Here is a 19,227-nt window from a genome sequence, read left to right as displayed (position 1 = left end):
ACAGAATGCACCAGCCTTATGCCATACTTCACACTAGACAACTTTCCAGAGATTGGTATCATGCATCCTATGAGACTTTTCTTCACATGTCTCATGATAGCCTACTTAGCTGATCATAGAATTAAGAATCTGTTTTATCTGCTTAAGAGTCTGATTCATAATGCTAAATCAAAACCCTAATTATATCCCTATTCTAAAATTAGCTCCTTACTCTAAAACTTCAAGAATACAATACACTCATCTGTTTTGGTTTTGTTTTGTTTTGCTGTACTGGGGCTTAATTTAAGGGCTGTATCCTTGCTACAAAGGCACTCTACTTGAACCACGCCTCCAGTCCTTTTTGATTATTTACTTGTTTATTTTTTTCTGGTGTCAGTATGGGTGCTTACACTGAGGACCTTGAGGTTTTACTTACCATTTTTTGTTTACATCTGCTTCTCTATTAGGCTACACCTCTAGTCTGGCTAATTAGAGAAAAAATATTATGGATTTTACTGCTTGGGCTGACTTCAAACTGTGATCCTCAGATCTTAGCCTTCTGGGTAGCTAGTGTTACAGGTGTGAGCAAATAACGTCCAGCTATTTTGTTACTTTTGTATTCTTGATTTTGCTTAGGCCAGCCTGGACCCCATATTTATGCTTCCCCCATAGCTGACAGGCATGTACCATCACCCCCAGCTTTTTTATTTTTATTGTGTAACTACCATACTGAGGGGTTAGAAATACATGGGCAAGGTAATGAGTACATTTCTTATCAAGCATTGTTGCCTCCTCCTTTGTTTCCCCTTCCTCTCCCTTCCCATCTCCCAAACCGCCCACCCCTCTGGCCAAAGTTGTAAAGTTCGTATTTCGACATAAGGACTTGTACATCTCATTGTTACAATGAGTCCACCTGTATTCCTATTTAAACGGCTTTGTGTGTGTGTGTGTGTGTGTGTGTGTGTGTGTGTGTGTGTGTGTGTTATTTTTGTGTTTTTTCCCTTTCCCTCCATAAATTATACCAACATCAAATATAATGAAAGCAGGGGTTATACCGTGGGGGAGTGACATAGAAAGCAACAAAGAAATCATCTTATAAATATGTTAGAAACAATTACAAGAAAGAAAAAAACGTTTGAATCCTTATCTTGATATTCATTTCACCTAACATCAACTTATCTGACCTTTACTGCTTGTCTCAGACATATACTAGTTATTGCAAATAAGGGAAACCATGGGACCTATGTTTCTTTGGGCCTGGCTTATTTCACTTAATACAATTTTTTCCAAGTGATGTCTTGCAAAACAGCTATGTTAACTGGTGTGAAATACTGAGTGCTTTTCATAGTTACAAGAAAATTATTTTTTTCCTTTACAGTTGTACTACACATTGATACTAGGGCCTTGTACATGCTAAAGTGCTGTACCAATAAAATACCTTCCAAGCCTACAGTTAATTTATTATTTACTTATTTTTGTTGGTCATGGGGCTTGAACTCTGGGCCTGAGTGCTGTTCCTCAGCTCTTCAGCGTAAGGCTAGCACTCTACCATTTGAGCCATAGCATCACTTAATGTTTTCTGGTGGTTAATTGGAGATAAGAGTCTCAAAGACTTTCCTGCCCAGGCTGTCTTTGAACCGCAATTCTCAGATTTCAGCCACCTGAGTAGCTAAGTTTATAGGTATGAGCCAACAGCGCCCAGCTCCACAATTTAGTTTTAATTATACAACTGGTCCTGAATCTTAATATAAAGTAATCTCTGAAATGCACGAAGATCTTTCAGATGTCTGATAAGATAATTATGACTTGTTGCATACACTAGCAAAATATTCCAAAGACCTATAATATGGAAAGATCACAAAGGCTTATGGGTATTCTGAAAAGTCATCTGATTCCCCAACCCTCCAAGTTGAGGACCATGATACATACTTTTCATCTGAAAACTTCTTGGCTGTAAAGTCTGCCTGCTTCTCATCTCAGTCGGTATTCCCTGTAGGATCTCCGTTGTCTCTATCAGGTATTACCTCTGTTTCCAGACTGTCATTCCATCCTTGTTGCTCCTCTCTTCTAAGAGTCTGCTTCTGGCCTGCCAGCGGAAAACCAAAGCAGAGGAATAAAACACAATATCCATGACAGCACTGGTAAAATTCTGTAGGTTCCTTAAGATTTCATTTTTCTACAAACCAGTTGGAAAACCACTGGAAAAACTTGGGAATCTCAGGGGAAAAAGTTGCTGATGCTATTTCCTGGAATTTATTTATTTTAATAAAACCTTATTAGTACTATGATTTCACTTATGTTTTAGAGATTATAAGATAAACCATATGGCCTGGGAAGGTGGCTTAGTGGTAGAGTGCTTGCCTTGCATGCTTGAGGTCCTGGGTTTGATTCCTCAGCAGCACATAAGCAGAAAAAAAAGCAGAAGTAGCACTGTGGCTCAAGTGATAGAGCGCTAGCCTTGAGCTGAAGAGCTGAGGGACAGTGCCCAGGCCCAGAGTTCAGACCCCACGATCGGGTTAATTATAGGTGACCTCTTTTAACACATTTTAATAAATTAACTACATTTCACATTTCAAAAGCAGCTTTATGAAACCATAGTTCTACACCTCATCCAGAAAAGTAGATACATACCAGTACATTAGGTTGTACTTTAAAATACATATTAGATTGTACTTAAAATTGTATTTTAAAAGATTTTCCTGCTCTTTGATGGGATTTATATATTTGCCATATGTCTATAGTGTGGGCCTCAACTCAGTTTCCAACTCACTCAAGAAGGCATCTTTTTTGTCCATTTAAGAATCCATCATCCAAGTGAAACAAGGACAAAGTGCTAGCCCTCTCTAGTCTTTTCTCTTCTGATGCATTAGAATGTTCAATCAAATGTTATATTTGAAGCCATCTAATAGTTAGTAAATAAGTTATGAACTTTGTCATTTCTTAACCGTCTTCCAAGATTGTCTTTTTCCCCCTTACATTTGAAAAGTCTCCTTTTACTATAGTTCTTTGATTTTCCTTAGGAGTAATTACTCCACATTGACAATGCAGATAGAAAAGCTTAAAATTTATTCAAATAACAGATGTACATCTCATTGAATTCCTCTCATGTATCCACATTAAAAATACAGGCATAGAGCTGGGAATATAGTTTCCTGGTTGCCTAGCATGCATGATACCCTGTACTACAGTAACAGAAAAAGCCAGAAGTGGTCCTGTGGCTCAAGTGGTAGAATGCTTGCCTTGAGCAAAACCAGATCAGAGACAGTGCCCAGAGGCTAAGTTCAAGCCCCAGGATGGGCAAAATATATAATAAATAAAAATGCATGCTTTTTTCTTTATTCTCATTAATATTTCCTAACTAAACTTTGTAGCCTAACAAAAATAAGTACTATCAGGTCTGAAAATAAAAATCCTGTTTGTACATCACAAACATACAATTACATAATTACCTTTAATATAAAATGTGTTTGAGTGTCAACTATTGTGTAAGAGATTTAAGTTCATTTTGATATGGCTTTAATATCCTATAATATCTATAAATATTTAAATCTAATTTATATCACTTAATGATATTTTCATAGAGGATTATACTTCTACTGCAGAAACAAATCAGGTCAACAAAATTAGAAGGGATGTTCGAAATCAGGGGGAGTATGTCACTAAGTATGTTAACAAGTTGAGCCAGGCACTGGTGGCTCGCACTTGTAACCCGAGCTACTCAGAAGGTTAAGATCTGAGGATCGTGGTTCAAAGATACCCTAAATAAATGAGAAATCCATGAGGCTCTTATCTCCAATTGACCATCAGAAAAACTGAAATTAACACTGAGGTTCAAAGTGGTAGAGTGCTAGGCTTGAGCAAAAGATCTCAGGGACAAAATCCAGGCCCTGAGTTCAAGCATCACAACCAAAGAAAAATTAAGAAGTTGAAGCTGGGCACTGGTGGTTCATTCCTGTAGTCCTAGCTACTTATAAGGCTGGGATCTGAGGATCACAGTTCGAAGCCAACCTGGGCATAAAAGTTACATTATCTCCAAGAAAACCAGAAGTGGAGCTCTGGCTTCAAGTGGTAGAGCAGTAGCCGTGAGCAAAAAGAAAAAGCTAAGAGAGAGCCAGGCCTTGGGTTCAAGCTCTAGAACTAGCACCTAAATAAATATAGTTAACAAACTGAAAAATTAAAAGATTTGCTTTAGATTTTCTATTTGTAACCCATTAGCATCTGAGTTTTACTATTATAGTATCTCCATTCAACTACAGAATTACTTCAGTGCTTATTCTATCTTCTTTCTGCTACCCCATTTTTAACTATATCAATTAAACTTGCTTTATAGTAAAGTCACTTCCATCATTTCTGTATGTAAATTGAAAAGTGTTAAATAGAATTGGCTACTTATTAGGATAATTACAAATATCCTTAAAACATTGAATTCTCCCTCTAAATTTCCAAAGACCAAAGCTAATAGTGACAGACATTTTCCCCCAGAAATTAGTTGTAAGAGGTCAAGACTGTAATTGAATCCACCTTGCTTTTCCATGCTGGAACAGCAGCTTGAAGTAGGTGATGCAAGCCTTGCATTTCACCAGCCCTTTCCAATTAAAGGCTGGCATAAGGATTTTGATCAATGATCTAAACACAAGCCTAGAGAAGAAAAAGAATACAGTAAAGTTTCCAGCAAGAGTTCTCATAAAATAGTTGCATTTTGGCTCAAAGTGTTTCCTAGGCTCTGAAAGCTGAGGAAAGCAAGCTGAAACAGCCTCTGATGGTTCAAGAATATACTGAGCAAAGGGCCTCTCGAAGGTTTCTGTACAGATTTGGACAGTGGTTACATTAAAACTTCCATTTCCATTGGGCAAGCTTCTGATTTCCACATTCTGGAGGATTAATGTTTCCGGTGTATGTCAAAAAGCATATTCCGAAGTGCTCGACATTTCTCTATTCTAAGTATTCATTCAAACTCCAGACTAAATTTAAAATGTTTGAGTATAGAAAAGCACAGACCTTCATAACAGGGCTAACAGGAATTTGTGTAGATCTCTAACACTCATTATAGATAATTTTACTACAGTAACTACATAAATGGAAATTAATGAGGTGCTTGCTGTTATTATGCACTTGAAAAAGAACTACAATGATATTCTAACTATAAAATTAACTCAAGATTTTTAAATATAGATCTCAAAAGCCAGATTGCCTAGACTCTAAATGGACAGATAAATTGGTAAGTGCACTGGATTACAATGTCAAGCAGTAAGTAGACTGGATCCCAGTTTTATATCACTTAAGTTTTGAAAAAAGAAACAGCACTATGCATTTATGTAATTAAATTTGTGCATATAAATTCACATTGCTGACAGCAGGAAAAATGAAGGGTCTTCATCCAATGTCATACATGTTTAAAAATTCCAACTCAGGATAGGACTGAAGTTCATTGGTAAAGTCCTCTGGATTGGCTTGCTTTATGCCCATGTTTGATCCACTATATGATAAGAAAATACATGACAAAAATATAATTTTAAATTATAAAACAGTGAAAAATAAGCTTATTAGCAGTACTAGCTGCAGTGTCACACTCTTCTAAAGGACACAACATTTTCATTTGTTTAAAAAAATGAAGCTAGACATGAAGACATGATGGCACACACTTCTAATCTCAGCTATGTAGGAAGCAGAGGGAGACATCTATGTATGAAAAATAATAATGCCATCAGTTCCAACTATTACAGCCAAAAATACATAGATGAGTAAATAAATGGAGAAGCCTTGCCTCGTTTAACTTTGTATTTGTCTAATTTGAGAAAAAGTAAGCTCAAAAGTTTATTATCTCATTTGTTTAAATAAGGTCATACACTTACTGATATATGGAATAGCATTTGGTTTTCAGCATCTTTATTTTACTGACTTCTGATTCTCAAGTAGCAAATTGATTTTACACAGATAAAGGCAGAGTCGTGATTTGCACAAGTCAAGGTGCCAGTTCTTAAAATTTTCTGATAGGGATGAAACTCACACTTTGTGTGTGTGTCTGCACACACACACATGTTTGTGTGTGTGCTGAGGCCTGAGCTCTGTCTCTCAAGACTTCATGCTCAGGGTTGGCACTCCACCATTGAACCACAGCCCCACTGCGGTTAACTGGCCGTAGGAGTCTCCTGGACTTTACTGCCAGGCTGGATTCGAACCTAGATTCCATCTCGGCCTCCAGAGGACCTAGGAGAAGAGGCATGAGTCTCTGCTTCCCAGAAGCAGTGCACAAGTATTGACCAAGCCAGGAACAAGCCAAATAAGCTCTGCTAATGATGACAACTACACATCTAGCATCACTACTCATAACAGTGAGAACTACACACCTAACCTCAATATTCAGAACAGTCAGAACAGGGAGAACTGCACACCTAACCTCACTACTATGAACAATGACAACTACATACCTAACCTCAGTACTCAGAACATTCACAACCACATATCTAACTTCAACACTCAGAACAGTCAGAGCAGTGACAACACACCTAATCTCAATACTCAGAGCAGTGAGAACAGTGACAACTGCACATCTCACATCAATACTCAGAACAGTGACAAATACACACTTAACCTCAACACTCACAACAGTGAGAAGCACACACCTAATATCAGTACTCAGAATGGTGACAACTACATATCTAACCTCAGTACTCAGAACGGTGATAACTACACACCTAACCTCAACACTCACAACAGTGACAGCCACACACCTAACCTCAGTACTCAGAATGGTGACAACTACATATCTAACCTCAGTACTCAGAACGGTGGAAATTACACACCTAACCTCAATACTCAGAATAGTGACAAGAGCACAACTAACTTCAGTATTCAGAACAGTGACAACCACACACCTAACCTTAGTACTCAGAACAATGACAACTGCACATCTAACCTCAACATTCAGAACAGTGATAACCACACACCTAACCTCAATACTCAGAATAGTGACAACCACACACCTAACCTTAGTAATCAGAATAGTGACAACTACACATCTAACCACAGTACTCAGAAAAGTGACAACTGCACACCTAACTTCAATATTCAGGACAGTGCCAACACACACCTAATCTAAATACTCAGAAAAGTGACAATTGCACATCTAACCTCAGTACTCAGAACAGTGACTACATACCTAAGCTCAATACTCAGAACAGTGACAAGTACACACCTAACCTCAGTACTCAGAACAGTGACAACTACACACCTAAGATCAGTAATCAGAAAAGTGAAAACTGCACACCTAACCTCAATACTCAGAACATTGACAACCACACTGCTAACTTCAATACTCAGAACACACAACAGCACACCATACCTCAACATTCAGAAGAGTGACAACTACATACCTAACCTCAGTACTAAGAACAGTGACAAATACAAACCTAACTTCAATACTCAGAACAGTGACAACTACACACCTAACCTCAACACTCATAAAAGTGACAACCACATACCTAACCTCAATACTCAGAACAAGTACAACTGCACACCTAACATGAATATTCAGAAGAGTCAGAATAGTGGCAAACGCACACCTAACCTCATTACTAAGAACTGCGACAACCACTCCCCTAACCTCAATACTCAGAACAGTGACAACTACACACCTAATCTCAACACTCAGAACAGTGACGACTGCACACCTAATCTCAATACTCAGAACAGTGACAGCTACACACCTAACCTCAGTACTAAGAACAATGCCAACTATACACTGAACCACAACATTCAGAACAGTGATTAATGCACACCTAAAATCAATACTCAAAACAGTGACAACCACATACCTAACATCAGTACTCAGAATAGTGACAACTTCCACATAACCTCAGTACTCAGAACAGTGACAACTGCACACCTGACCACAATACTCAGAACAGTGATAACTATACACTTAACCTCAACACTCAGAAAAGTGACAGCAGCTCACCTAACCTTAATACTCCTAACACTGACACCAAACACCTAACTTCAACACTCAGAACAGTGACAACTTCACATCTAACCTCAATATTCAGAACAGTGACAAAGACACACCTAACCTCAACACTCAGAACAGTGACAACTACACATCTAACCTCAGTAATCACAACAGTGATAACCACAGACCTAATCTCAACACTCAGAACAGTCTGAACAATGAGTACTGCACACCTCACCTCACTACTCAAAACAGTGACAACTAACCTCAACACTCACAAAAGTGAGAACTACACATGTAACCTCATGACAACAGCACACCTCACTCAGCAATCAGGGAAGAAGGGGGAGGCAGGTGCAGACACCTTGGGCCAGGGCGGGTAAGGTGGAAGTGCTTTCTGAGGCGCCCTTCCCCTTCCTGCACCAGGCTGTGGTGTGATGAGGCAGGAGGCATCTAGAAGCTTGGAGGTGACAGGCTTAGGAATGCCGTTTTAGAGCAATCAGGGGTGATTCAGGACTGCAAGTGCTGCCAGGCCAGCGCCAGCTGGAAAACTGGAGAACTGCAGCCCTGCCCATGTCCTCTGCCTCCCGCTCCCTGCACCCTTCGTGTCCCCGCGCCCCACCCTCCACTTTTCCCCCCTTTCTAGGTCACCCCCTTCCCTTTTTGCAGGTCCCCTTCCACACTGTGCACTGGCTGGGATGGTGGTGGTGGCAGCACTAGCCTGCTCTGGACTTGTGCACAGGCCCCGCGACTCCCCAACTTTGCCTGACTCCAGGGCCACCTGAGGCGCAATCTTCGCGGCCATAAATGCTCTTGACCCTTGCAATGCCTCCAGGGCGCCCACCCTTGATGTGCACAGTGGCACGGACTCACGTGGAGGGTACAGGCTGCTGGCCAGGCGGCCTTGAGCCCCACGCCCCTCCTGTCCTACCTGCGTACCCAGCCGGGTCTGCCTGGCCATGGCACACCAGGCGTTGGGTTGCTCTTGAGCTCCTTCTGGGACTCCCTGCAGCTGCCGCCCATGCCCAGCCTGGGGACTGAGGCTCCGGCCTGGCCACACTCGGCCACCCCAGCCTCCAGGAGCCGTCACTACCACCTGGTCATGCATGCGGTGCTGCAGCTGCTGTTGGCACCAGAGCTTGGCCTAGCGCAAGAGATTGAATGGGTCCCACTCTTCCTCCAGCAGCTGGTGGAAGCAGTTGGCCACGACCCAGCCAAAGTTCTCCTGCATTGCGGTGCAGATGGCAACCATAGGGCACCCCAGGGCGCCCTTATCCTGCCGAGGTTACTGCGGGCCCGCCATGGGCAGTCCAAGCAAGCAAGGCTCAGGAGAGCCTGTGATGAGGACCCAGGCTGCCTGCCTCTGCCCTCCCTGCCAGGCCCATTCTAGTCCCTCCCTGCAGCTGCCACTACCCGCCCAACCGCAGTGAGATAGCCAATCAACACACAGAGACACGCCCATTTCCCAGCCTGCGTGCTAGAGAGCCCAATCACTTGCTGGGAGGCTGTTACATCATGGGACCTCTGTGACCCACCCCCGGCCTGTTTGTGAGAGGCGGGCCAGGGGCAGAGCCACCGCAGATGGGCGCAGGTGACCTGGGCTGCAGACCCATTGGACGCAGCCATCCTGTAACCCCTTGGAGCTTTGGGTGCGTTCTTGTCCGCTACACTTCTGTGAAGGTTACCCATTCACTTAGCCATTCAACAGCCCTGTACTTGGCATTTAGTGTGTGGTTGAGGAGACACCAGCTGCTTCTTGTTATGAACCTTAGATCTTATTCTGCATACTGAGGAAAAAGAAAGACAGAGTCCTCTTCTAATTCCCAGTGCAAGTGTCTAACCTGAAGACATGACTCCTAGTGCAAGGAAATGGCCATGAGGACGTGACTCCAAGTGCAAGGATCTGGCCACGAGGATGTGACTCCCAGTGTAAGGGTCCGACCATGAGGACGTGACTCCTAGTGCAAGAATGTGACCATGAGGACGTGACTCCCAGAGCAAGGATCCGGCCATGAGGACATGACTTCTAGTGCAAGGATCTGACCCTAATGATGTGACTCTTAGTGCAAGGGTCTGACCATGAGGATGTGACTACCAGGGCAAGGGTATGGCCATGAGGATGTGACTCCTAGTGCAAGGGTCTGACCATGAGGATGTGTGGGAAAGCTTTCCTTTGGAAATGAAGGTTAAGGTGAAAGGGAAAGGTGACAAGGGGTAGATGCAGATGTCTTGAGGAGGGATGGAGTGTAAACCTTATTTAGCTCAAAGGAAAGCAGTGTGACTGGGATGAAAATGATTGAACAAAGACCAAATTTTAGTCCTTATTCCAGGAACAGTGCCTTAAACACAACCAATTTATATTTGAAAGGCCCACTCTAGTTGTGCTGTGAAAAACTAGACTGGAGTATCCAGGGAAGAACTGATGAGGTCACTTGGATTTAGGATGGTAGCAGTAGATATAAGTAAGAGTGACTAGATCAGCAGGACTTGGACAGTACTTGGTATGGATGATAAAGCTGATGTGAAAATTCTTTTGCCGGCATAGGCATCTGAAATGGGAATGCTCGTCCCAACTAAATGCAACAGTGGGAAGGGACCATGAGTTCTATCTTAGGCATGTTGAGGTTGGTGATTTGGATGGTTTTGTTTGTCATTTCAGATATCCAGTTAAGGCCTGGACCTCAGAGATAGAGGGGTTTCCTACAGGAAATCTTGCCCACTCAACTGGTGGCTTCCCCATCTTACAGCCATCACTTTCCCTTACATTTTGGATTTTGTTCAGGCATCAGGTGACTGTAGGACACAGGGGAAAAGGGGCTCCTTCCAGCCTCAACCTTCATTAATCTTACATCATTCATTGTATTTCCATTCCTTTGCCAGTAACTGCTGAAGAATAGGTTGCCTTGAACATCTGGCAGAGCAGATTGGAGGGGAAAATTCAGGGTAATCTTTTCTTACACCTAAAAAGAAATTGAAGCTGAGTAAGGTGGTATGCCTAGCATCCTAACTACTGAGAAGACTGAGATGTCAGGATCATGGTTCAAAACCAGCCTGGGCAGACAAGTCTGGGAAAAACTCTTCTCTCTAACTAACCCTTTATTGCAACTATAAATATGGAGAAAACCTACATCCTGAATTGTATCGAACTTCCAACTTAACTCACTTGGGAAACTCCCTACCTCCCTTCTTGTCACTAAATAAACTTAACAATAAAATATAGTGGAAAAAAAATTATATGGCCAGAAGGTATTTTTCGGTTTATTTGTTTGTTTGCTTGCTTGCTTGCTTTTTGTTGTTGTGGGGTTTGAATGCAGGGCCTGAGTGCTGCCCTGAGCTTTTTACCCTCAAGATTAGTGCTCTACCAGAATGAGCCATACTGGCACTCCTGGTTTCGGGTGGTTAATTGGAGATAAGAATCTCATAGACTTTCCTGCCGCAGCTGGCTTTGAACTGTGTTCTTCAGATCTCAGCCTTCTGAGTAAGATTACAGGAGTGAGCCACTGTGTCCTGGTTGGATAAAAGGTTTTGATGCATGCAGTGATATAAGCTAACTTTGCAAACACTGTACTAACTAAAAGAAGGCAGAGATAAAGGGCCATTTATTGTATGATTCCACTGATATAAAATATCTGTAGAATAGGCAAATCTGTAGGGACAGAGTAAATTAGTGCTACCAGGAGTTAGGGGCAATATAATGTTGGAGAATTACTCCTTAATAGGTCTTCTTTAGGGGAAATAAAAATACTCCAGAAATCATGCAATAGTAACACAAAATTGTGAATTGCTAAATGTCACTGACTTACACATTTTCACATTGTGAAAAATAATAAATATTTTTACCACAACTTAAGGAGAAAATTTACTTTCTACCCAGATCAACATTTAAGCCCTGATCCTGCTACCCATTAACTCTGTGAGTTTGTGCAGGGGCCATGCTAATCTTCTCTGTATCGTTCCAATTTTAGTATATGTGCTGCCGAAGTGAGCACACTCTTTGATTTTGGACACAAATTTCTGGGCCATGTTTTCTCATCTGTAAAATGGAGACATCACAGTCCCTACCTTCAAGGGCTACTTTGAATTTGGAATGAGATCATTTATATACAGTGATCATCACAGTGCCATCACAGAATAAATCCTCATCAGAAGTATTATTATTAAATGTTATTAGTGTCATTCATCATCAATCACATACTTTTCAGTCAGGCTTAATAGAGATAGAGTCATCTTAAATTTTCTGAAGATTTGTTTTTGTTTCTGTTTTGGGGCTTGATCATAGAGCCTGAGCACTGTCCCTGGGCCTCTTTGTGCTCAAGGTTAGTGTTCTACCACTTGAGCCACAACTCCACTTCCAGTTTTTAGGGTCTAATTGGAGATAAGAATCTCACAGGGACTTTTCTGACCAGCCTACTTCAAATCTCGATCCTCAGATGTCAACCTTCTGAGTAGCTAGTATTACAGGTGTGTGCCACCAGTGCCCTGATTCTGAAGATTTTTTTTTAATTGTGCTGGAACTGAGGCTTGAACTCAGGTCCTCTCATTCTTGCTTGGCATTTTTTGTCAAGTTTTACATTCTACCACTCGATCTATACCTCTACTATTAGCGTTTTGCTGGTTGATTGGAGATAATAGCCTCACGATTCAAACCTTGTTCCTCAGATCTCAGCCTCCTAAGTAGGTAGAACCACAGGTGTGAACTACCAGTGCCAACAGAAGATTCTTTTTTTGGTCTGTTCTTTTTTGGTAGTTGTAATTGAACCAAGTACATTGTGCTTGCTAGACAATCACTTTGCCACTGAGTTACATACCAACCTGAAAATTCTTTCTTCAACAACATTAATACCTATACAAGAGACCATACATTGTGAAGCACAGTGGTAAACCAATGTTGTCTCTGGTACCTTTAAGCTGCCACTACACCACCATAAAACCATCCACTTAAGAGAAGAGGCTATTGTCTTCCCGTTGGACTTCTGGATTCAGACCACTTCCCCATTTATTCCTATTCTCCTTCCAGCAAGGTTAGCATACAAGTTCTTAGGGCTTGTCCTATGAGCATTGCATCTTAATTTCCAAATCACAAAGGACCATAATAACTGTAAGTAAACCAATGCTATTTGTTTTAGGATTAAGAACAGCTTTAGGATTGCTGAAATGGAGATAAGTTGTCTCTTGCTGATATTATCTGGTCACTTGTTTCTGAATTTACTGTAGACCTTATAATAAGAGGTCTCACATATTTTACTGATCATTTTTCTGCTAAGAGGTTGCAATCTTAAATACATTCATGAAATACAATCAGACTGCATTAGCATGAGTTATTGAAAATACTGCTTGATGTGATTAATTTTGCAAACATCAAATAACTCAAGATGTGAAAATGATCTGTAGTAATGATAATAAGTAAATACACACATTCCCATAATGTAGAAAATATTTTGGTAATATTATATACATAACCCAGTGGTTATTACCACCAATGGATGTTACAGTGAAGCTAAACTGTACACAAAATGTAAAATGCTTTGAGTTTCAAGAGTTTCATTAAATATAATGTAAAATTGCCAAGTACCAGTGGCTCATGCCTATAGTCATAGCTATTCAGGAGGCTGAGATCTAAGGATTGTAGTTCAAAGCCAGCCCATGGCAGAAAGTCTCTGAGACTCTCATTTCCAATCAACCACCAAAAATGCCCCAGGGGGAACCATGGCTCAAGTCTTATGCTGAAAAGCTTAGGGACAGTGCCCAGGCCCTACATTCAACCCTGAGTGCCATAATCTTCAGATAGACTTAAATTTAATTCAATTGAAAGTTCAACTCTCAGTAGTTACTCCTTTCGATTACATCTTGATGAAGCCAAGAAAGAGCAGCTTCAGTGCCTTGAAAGTCACCTTTCTTTCTGTAATTATTTATTGTCTGGATGAATAATTTCTTGTTTGTGTGTCTTTGCTCAAGGCAAATATTTTTTAATGTGTCAAAATTATATAAAGGGTTAGGTGCCTGTGACACATTCCTGTAATCCTAGTTACAAAGGAGGCTGAGATCTGCGGTTTAAGGTTCAAAGCTAGCCCATGCAGGAATGGCCATGAGATTCTTACCTCCGATTAACCACAAAAAGCCAAAAATGGTGTTGTGGCTCAAGTGGTAGAGCACTAGTCTTGAGTACAAAAGCTCAGAGACAGCACCCAGATCCTGAGTTGAAGCACAAGGACAGGCAAAAAGAACATAAAAAATCAACAAATTAATATATGACAAAGAAGATATATCACAAGATCAAGTGGATGTGATACTGTTTATTTTTACTGGTTATTGCAGCTGAATCTTATACAGTGCCTACTAAGTGCCAGTTGTCTTTGTGACCTGCTTGTGTAATCCATATATCTCCTTAATGACATGCATGCCTTCATTTCCCCATGTTCTGTGGCATGAATGTTCTAAGAGGAAGAGCTAGGGCTGTCAGTCCAGGGAGAGTGTCCTGAGTCTGCTCTCCTAACCTGGTGCTTTAGTGATAAGCACTGAGCTAAAAGTTGGGGTTTTAGTAGGGCAATCTCTTCTTAAAGACCTATTTACAGTAATAGTGGAAACCAGTGGTCAAGCCTGTAATCCTAGCTACTTAGGAGACTGAGATCTGAGGATTGCAGTTTGAAGGCAGCTTGTGCAGACAAGACCATGAATCTCTTATCTCCAATTAACCATAAAAAAAAAACAGAAAAATAAGTATGATTCAAGTGTTAGAACACCACCTTGAAAAAAAAGGTAAAGCCCCACAACCAACCAAAAATAAAAAAAAAATGAAGGAGGAAGAGGAGGAGGAGGAGGAAGAGGAGAAGAGGCTAGAGCAGGAGGAGGAAGAGGAGAAGAAGGAGAAGGAGGAAGAAGGACTATGTAATCAAGGAACAAACAATGTTGTTAGCTGGAGGTACTGGTTTTCAGAAACACCTTTGAAGCAGACTTCTGTATAGATACATAATTCTATCAGTAATCCAAATTATATAAAGGAGCTAGTGGGGACAGACAAGATACTTAGATCCTCCAAAATATTGTTTTGATATCTGAAAACTATACCAGCTCTATGATAAAGCTGGGTTGTCTAAGATGCTGAAATATGGCTGCCATTCTACTTCTATTTCAAATTTGAGTTCAGAAGTAAGCTAATACCTTTCTCCTCCAAGGATGATTTGTTGACCAGCAGAACTTCAGGCCTACCTTAGAGCTGTTAAATATGAATTTATACTTTATAACATCCTTAAGAAATTCCTGTGCTCTGTAAAACTTGAGAAGCTTTGATCTAGAGTAAAAAAACAAAGTCAGCATTTGGATCTGTCAGTACCATCTTTTGGAAGCCCAATCATCATGTATTGCTGAGGTACTTGCATTGGTCATTTTTGTGTAGTTATATCCAAATACTTTGCAGGAACAAAGGAAGGAATTGTCTGTTTTGGCTCATGGTATTAGAGCTGTTAGTTCATCATAGTTAGGATGGGGTAGAGTAGAGCAGCCCACATCACGAAGGCCAGGAAGCAGAGAAAGGAGAGGGAACTGGAGACCCTGTATAACCTTCAACACCCCCCCCCCGCCTTAACCTACTTCCTTCAGACAGTCCACCCTCCCAAAGTTTCCATACTCTCACAAAATAGCAGCATTAGTTGGGCAGTATGTCTTGAAAATATGAGCTGCTGGGGGATATTTCATTTTAAGGGTATAACATTCTGCCCCTGGACCTTCAGGATCATGTTCCTCTCAAAAGGCAAAACCTTAAGACTGTCCAAAGTTTTAAAAGTTCCAACAATGGTCAAGAGTCTAAACGTAAAGCCTTTTTTTATGAGACTCAGGGAACTTTAGACTCCTGTAAAAAAAGAAAAGAAAAAGAAAAAGTAACATCATATATACTTCTTCTGGGTTCTGGTGCTCACATCTGTAATACTAGCTAGTCAGAAGGCTGAGATCTGATGCTGCTTGTGATTCAAAGGGAGCCTGGGCAGGAAACTCAGTGAGACTCTTTTTTTCAATTAACCACTAAAAAGCCAGAAGCAGAGATGAGTCAAGTGGTAGAATGCTAATCTTGAGCATAAAGGCTCAGGGATAGTATCCAGTCCTTGAGTTAAGTCCTGGGACCATTACACACACACACACACACACACACACACACACACACACACACACACACACAGAGAGAGAGAGAGAGAGAGAGAGAGAGAGAGAGACAGACAGACAGACAGACAGACAGACAGACAGACAGACAGACAGACAGACAGACAGACGGAGAGAAGAATTTTTTGTTGTTTTTGGGCAATGGATGGATCTGAAGTGAAGCAACCAGGCTCAGAAAGCTAAGGAGCTCATGTCGCCTCTCATATGTAAATCTTTTTAAACTTTTTTTTTTGTTGCCAGTACAGGGTCTAGAATTCAGGGTGCTGTCCCTTATTTTTTTCACTGAAGGATAGCCCTCTACCACTTGAGATACAGCTCCATTCCTAGCTTTTGGGTGGTTTATTGGAGATAAAATATCACAGATTTTCTTGCCTGACTGGCTTTGAACTACAATCAGTCCTCAGTCTCCCAAGTGACTAGAATTATGGGCATGAGCCACTAGTGCATAGAACACATGTGGATCTTACACCTAAAACAAACATACTGGTCATACAAAACTGACTAAAGTATGGTATAAGCTAGCATGACATATATCTAGAGCATAAACATATATATAAATATATGTGTGTGGGTGTGGGTGTGGGTGTGTGTATGCCATACCAAACTGACTAAAGTATGGTATAGGCTGGAGTGAGATTCCATGGCATAACCCCATCAAAAAGCTAATAGTTTAACAAAAATGAATATCAGGAAACTGAAATGTGTCTTGACTAGAGCATGTGGATGCTAATGGTAGGGGAAGTGAATAGAGAGAAGAATGGTGGGAGGATGTACATATCAGTCTCAATATATGTATGTGAAAATGGAACTTGGAAACTGAATGATATAGGTGGGTTTGGGATAGTTGGAAGAAATGAAACTGATGGAGGGAGAATGCTTGTACAAGATACGCTGTGCACATAAATGGACTCGTTAAATCAAAACTCTTCTGTAAAAACTATTTGAAGGTAACAATAACACACATGGTAAAAATTGGTCAAAATGCATCCAGGGTCACAAAAGGCCCTGTGGATATCATGAAAGGTACAAGGAGAAGATGCCCAACACTGGTGATTAGGGAAAAGTGGATCAAAATCGATTTCAAATTTATTAAAGTGACAAAAATGATAAGGACTAATTGTGCTAGATTCTAAGAGGTGATGTGCTTAGAGTGTCCCGGAGGTTTACAGAGCAGAGGCTTGGTCCCCAAATGGTGGTGCGTGGAGGTGGTATACACCTCTAGTTCCCAAGTGTATGCCAACAGAAGAAGGAAGGGACAGACACACCTATGTTCATAAAACATTGTTCACCATAGTCAAAGAAGCCAGAAGCAACCTAAGGACTTCTTGGCGGGTGATTGTACACAGAGAATACCACATGAATGTGCACTGGAGTATTTCCACACCATGGGCTGTACATGGAGAATATGACATGTGCACACAGTGGAGTATTGACACATAGTGGGCTGTACACAGAGAAAATGTGCATGCAGTAGAGTACTGGTCCTGGAAAGTAAAAGGCTGACTGTTGGACGTAGCATGGCTGTTCCTGAGACCTGCTGGCCCTGTGCCCCTCCTCATGGATTCCCTGGGAACCCTGTCCCATTGTCCCGGCTGCCTGAGACCACGGCCCAGCCCTCAGCCCCTCATTACAGCTGCCCAGTGACCCATGTTGGCCCTGGCCACTCATCTAGATATGCCTGCAGATCCTGCCCGCCAGCCCTGGGCCACTTGCCCTGGGTGGCCCAAGACCCTATATGGACCCCAGCCCCTCTGTCCAGGTTGCCTTGAGACCCTGTGTGGCCCTTGGCACCTGATCTCCTTATCACCCGGGCTGGCTGACCTTTGGCCCCTTGCCCGGGGATTTTCCCAGCCTCAGCCAGCTGGCTTTGGCCCCTCACTCAGAACATGTCCGGCCTTCTGCCCCTTGACCTGGTCTGCCCAGACACCCTGCCATTTGCAATTCCCCCACTTAGAGGCTCAGCATGTTCTGAGCTGTGCACTCCACCTTGAAGGGGTTCCCTTGGGGCTCAGTGTGGCCCACTAGGAACTTCTCACTAGTAGGTAGATTCATGAGGGTACTGGTGTGGCCAGGCTGTGGGTGGCAGGCTTCCTGGCAATGTGTAGATGTCTTCTCTAAAAGACATTTTGTTTTATTTTGTGAGAAATGAGACAGTGTCTCAATCAAGCCCAGGCCATCCTTCAACTCACTTTCCTCCTGAAGTCACTGCCACACTGGGTTCATTTCTTTGCCATGTTAGAGGGGCAGTGTGTCTAACTACCAGTGTGTTGTTGAGGAAATGCCTTGGGTAGTTGGCAGTGGGCAGGAGCAGCCACAAGGCCTGTAAGTTGATGAAGTTGGTGTGCAGCCTGCCCTGGCACCTTGTTGCTAGACTGAAGGCATTGGGTTCCCAGAATTTGAACATGCACAGTGTTATGTTTTGGTGGGTTACCCCAGGCAGGTGTCAACATTATGTAGGAGGGGAGGACTGAAAATTTGCTTTTCATCCGGTCTCGACAACTGAATGGATTTAGGCTTAGAAGTGGGGGTAGGGTGGCAGAGTTCAGTTGCCTCTCACCACATACATGTATTCATGTGTCCATCCTCTCTTCCCACCACATTTTTTTCTTTCTGTTTTGTATAGGGAACTGATGCTATTGCCCTTGTTAAATGGGGAATTCAGAGGTAAACAAACATTCTTCTCTTAAGTACCTTGAGAACAGGTCTTGCTGTGTGCTTTAGGCTGGACTTTAGACTAACTGTCCTCCTGTCTCTTCTTCCCAAGTGCTTGGATTATGGGGTGCCTGGCTCATTTATTTTAAATTTTTTGGCAGTACTGGGGTTGAACCCAGGGCATTGCTCTTGGTATACAGGCACTTGAACCTCTGAGCCTCACCTCCCACATTGGCTCTTTTTGCTATATTTTTCTGATAGGTTCTCACTTCCACCTTCCTTCTACCTATGTCTTCCAAAGACATCAGATTACAGGAATGAGCTGTCATACTCAAAGGAGTCCAATTTTTAAAATCTTTTGAAATATCTTGGTGAAAGAAGTTTTTAGGACGAGATTCTTTGTATTTTACTCTAAGCTTGCTGATTAGCCTACCTTCTTTTGCTTTCTGATTGTTTTCATTTATTTATCAGACATAGCCAGAAGGAATAACGAGATC

General features: G+C 41.8%; 1 pseudogene; it reads right to left on the bottom strand.

Moving 5' to 3' along the window:
- Positions 1-11,846: 11,846 nt before the first annotated feature.
- On the bottom strand, positions 11,847-11,916 carry LOC122100536 (annotated as a pseudogene).
- Between the last annotated feature and the right edge of the window lie 7,311 nt (positions 11,917-19,227).

This window comes from Dipodomys spectabilis, unplaced genomic scaffold (assembly GCF_019054845.1).
Source record: "Dipodomys spectabilis isolate Male_0828 unplaced genomic scaffold, ASM1905484v1 ptg000583l, whole genome shotgun sequence".
NCBI classification, from domain to species: Eukaryota; Metazoa; Chordata; class Mammalia; order Rodentia; family Heteromyidae; genus Dipodomys; species Dipodomys spectabilis.
The sequence above is the reverse complement of the archived record's forward strand: the minus strand, read 5'-3'. Positions and strand labels throughout refer to the sequence as shown.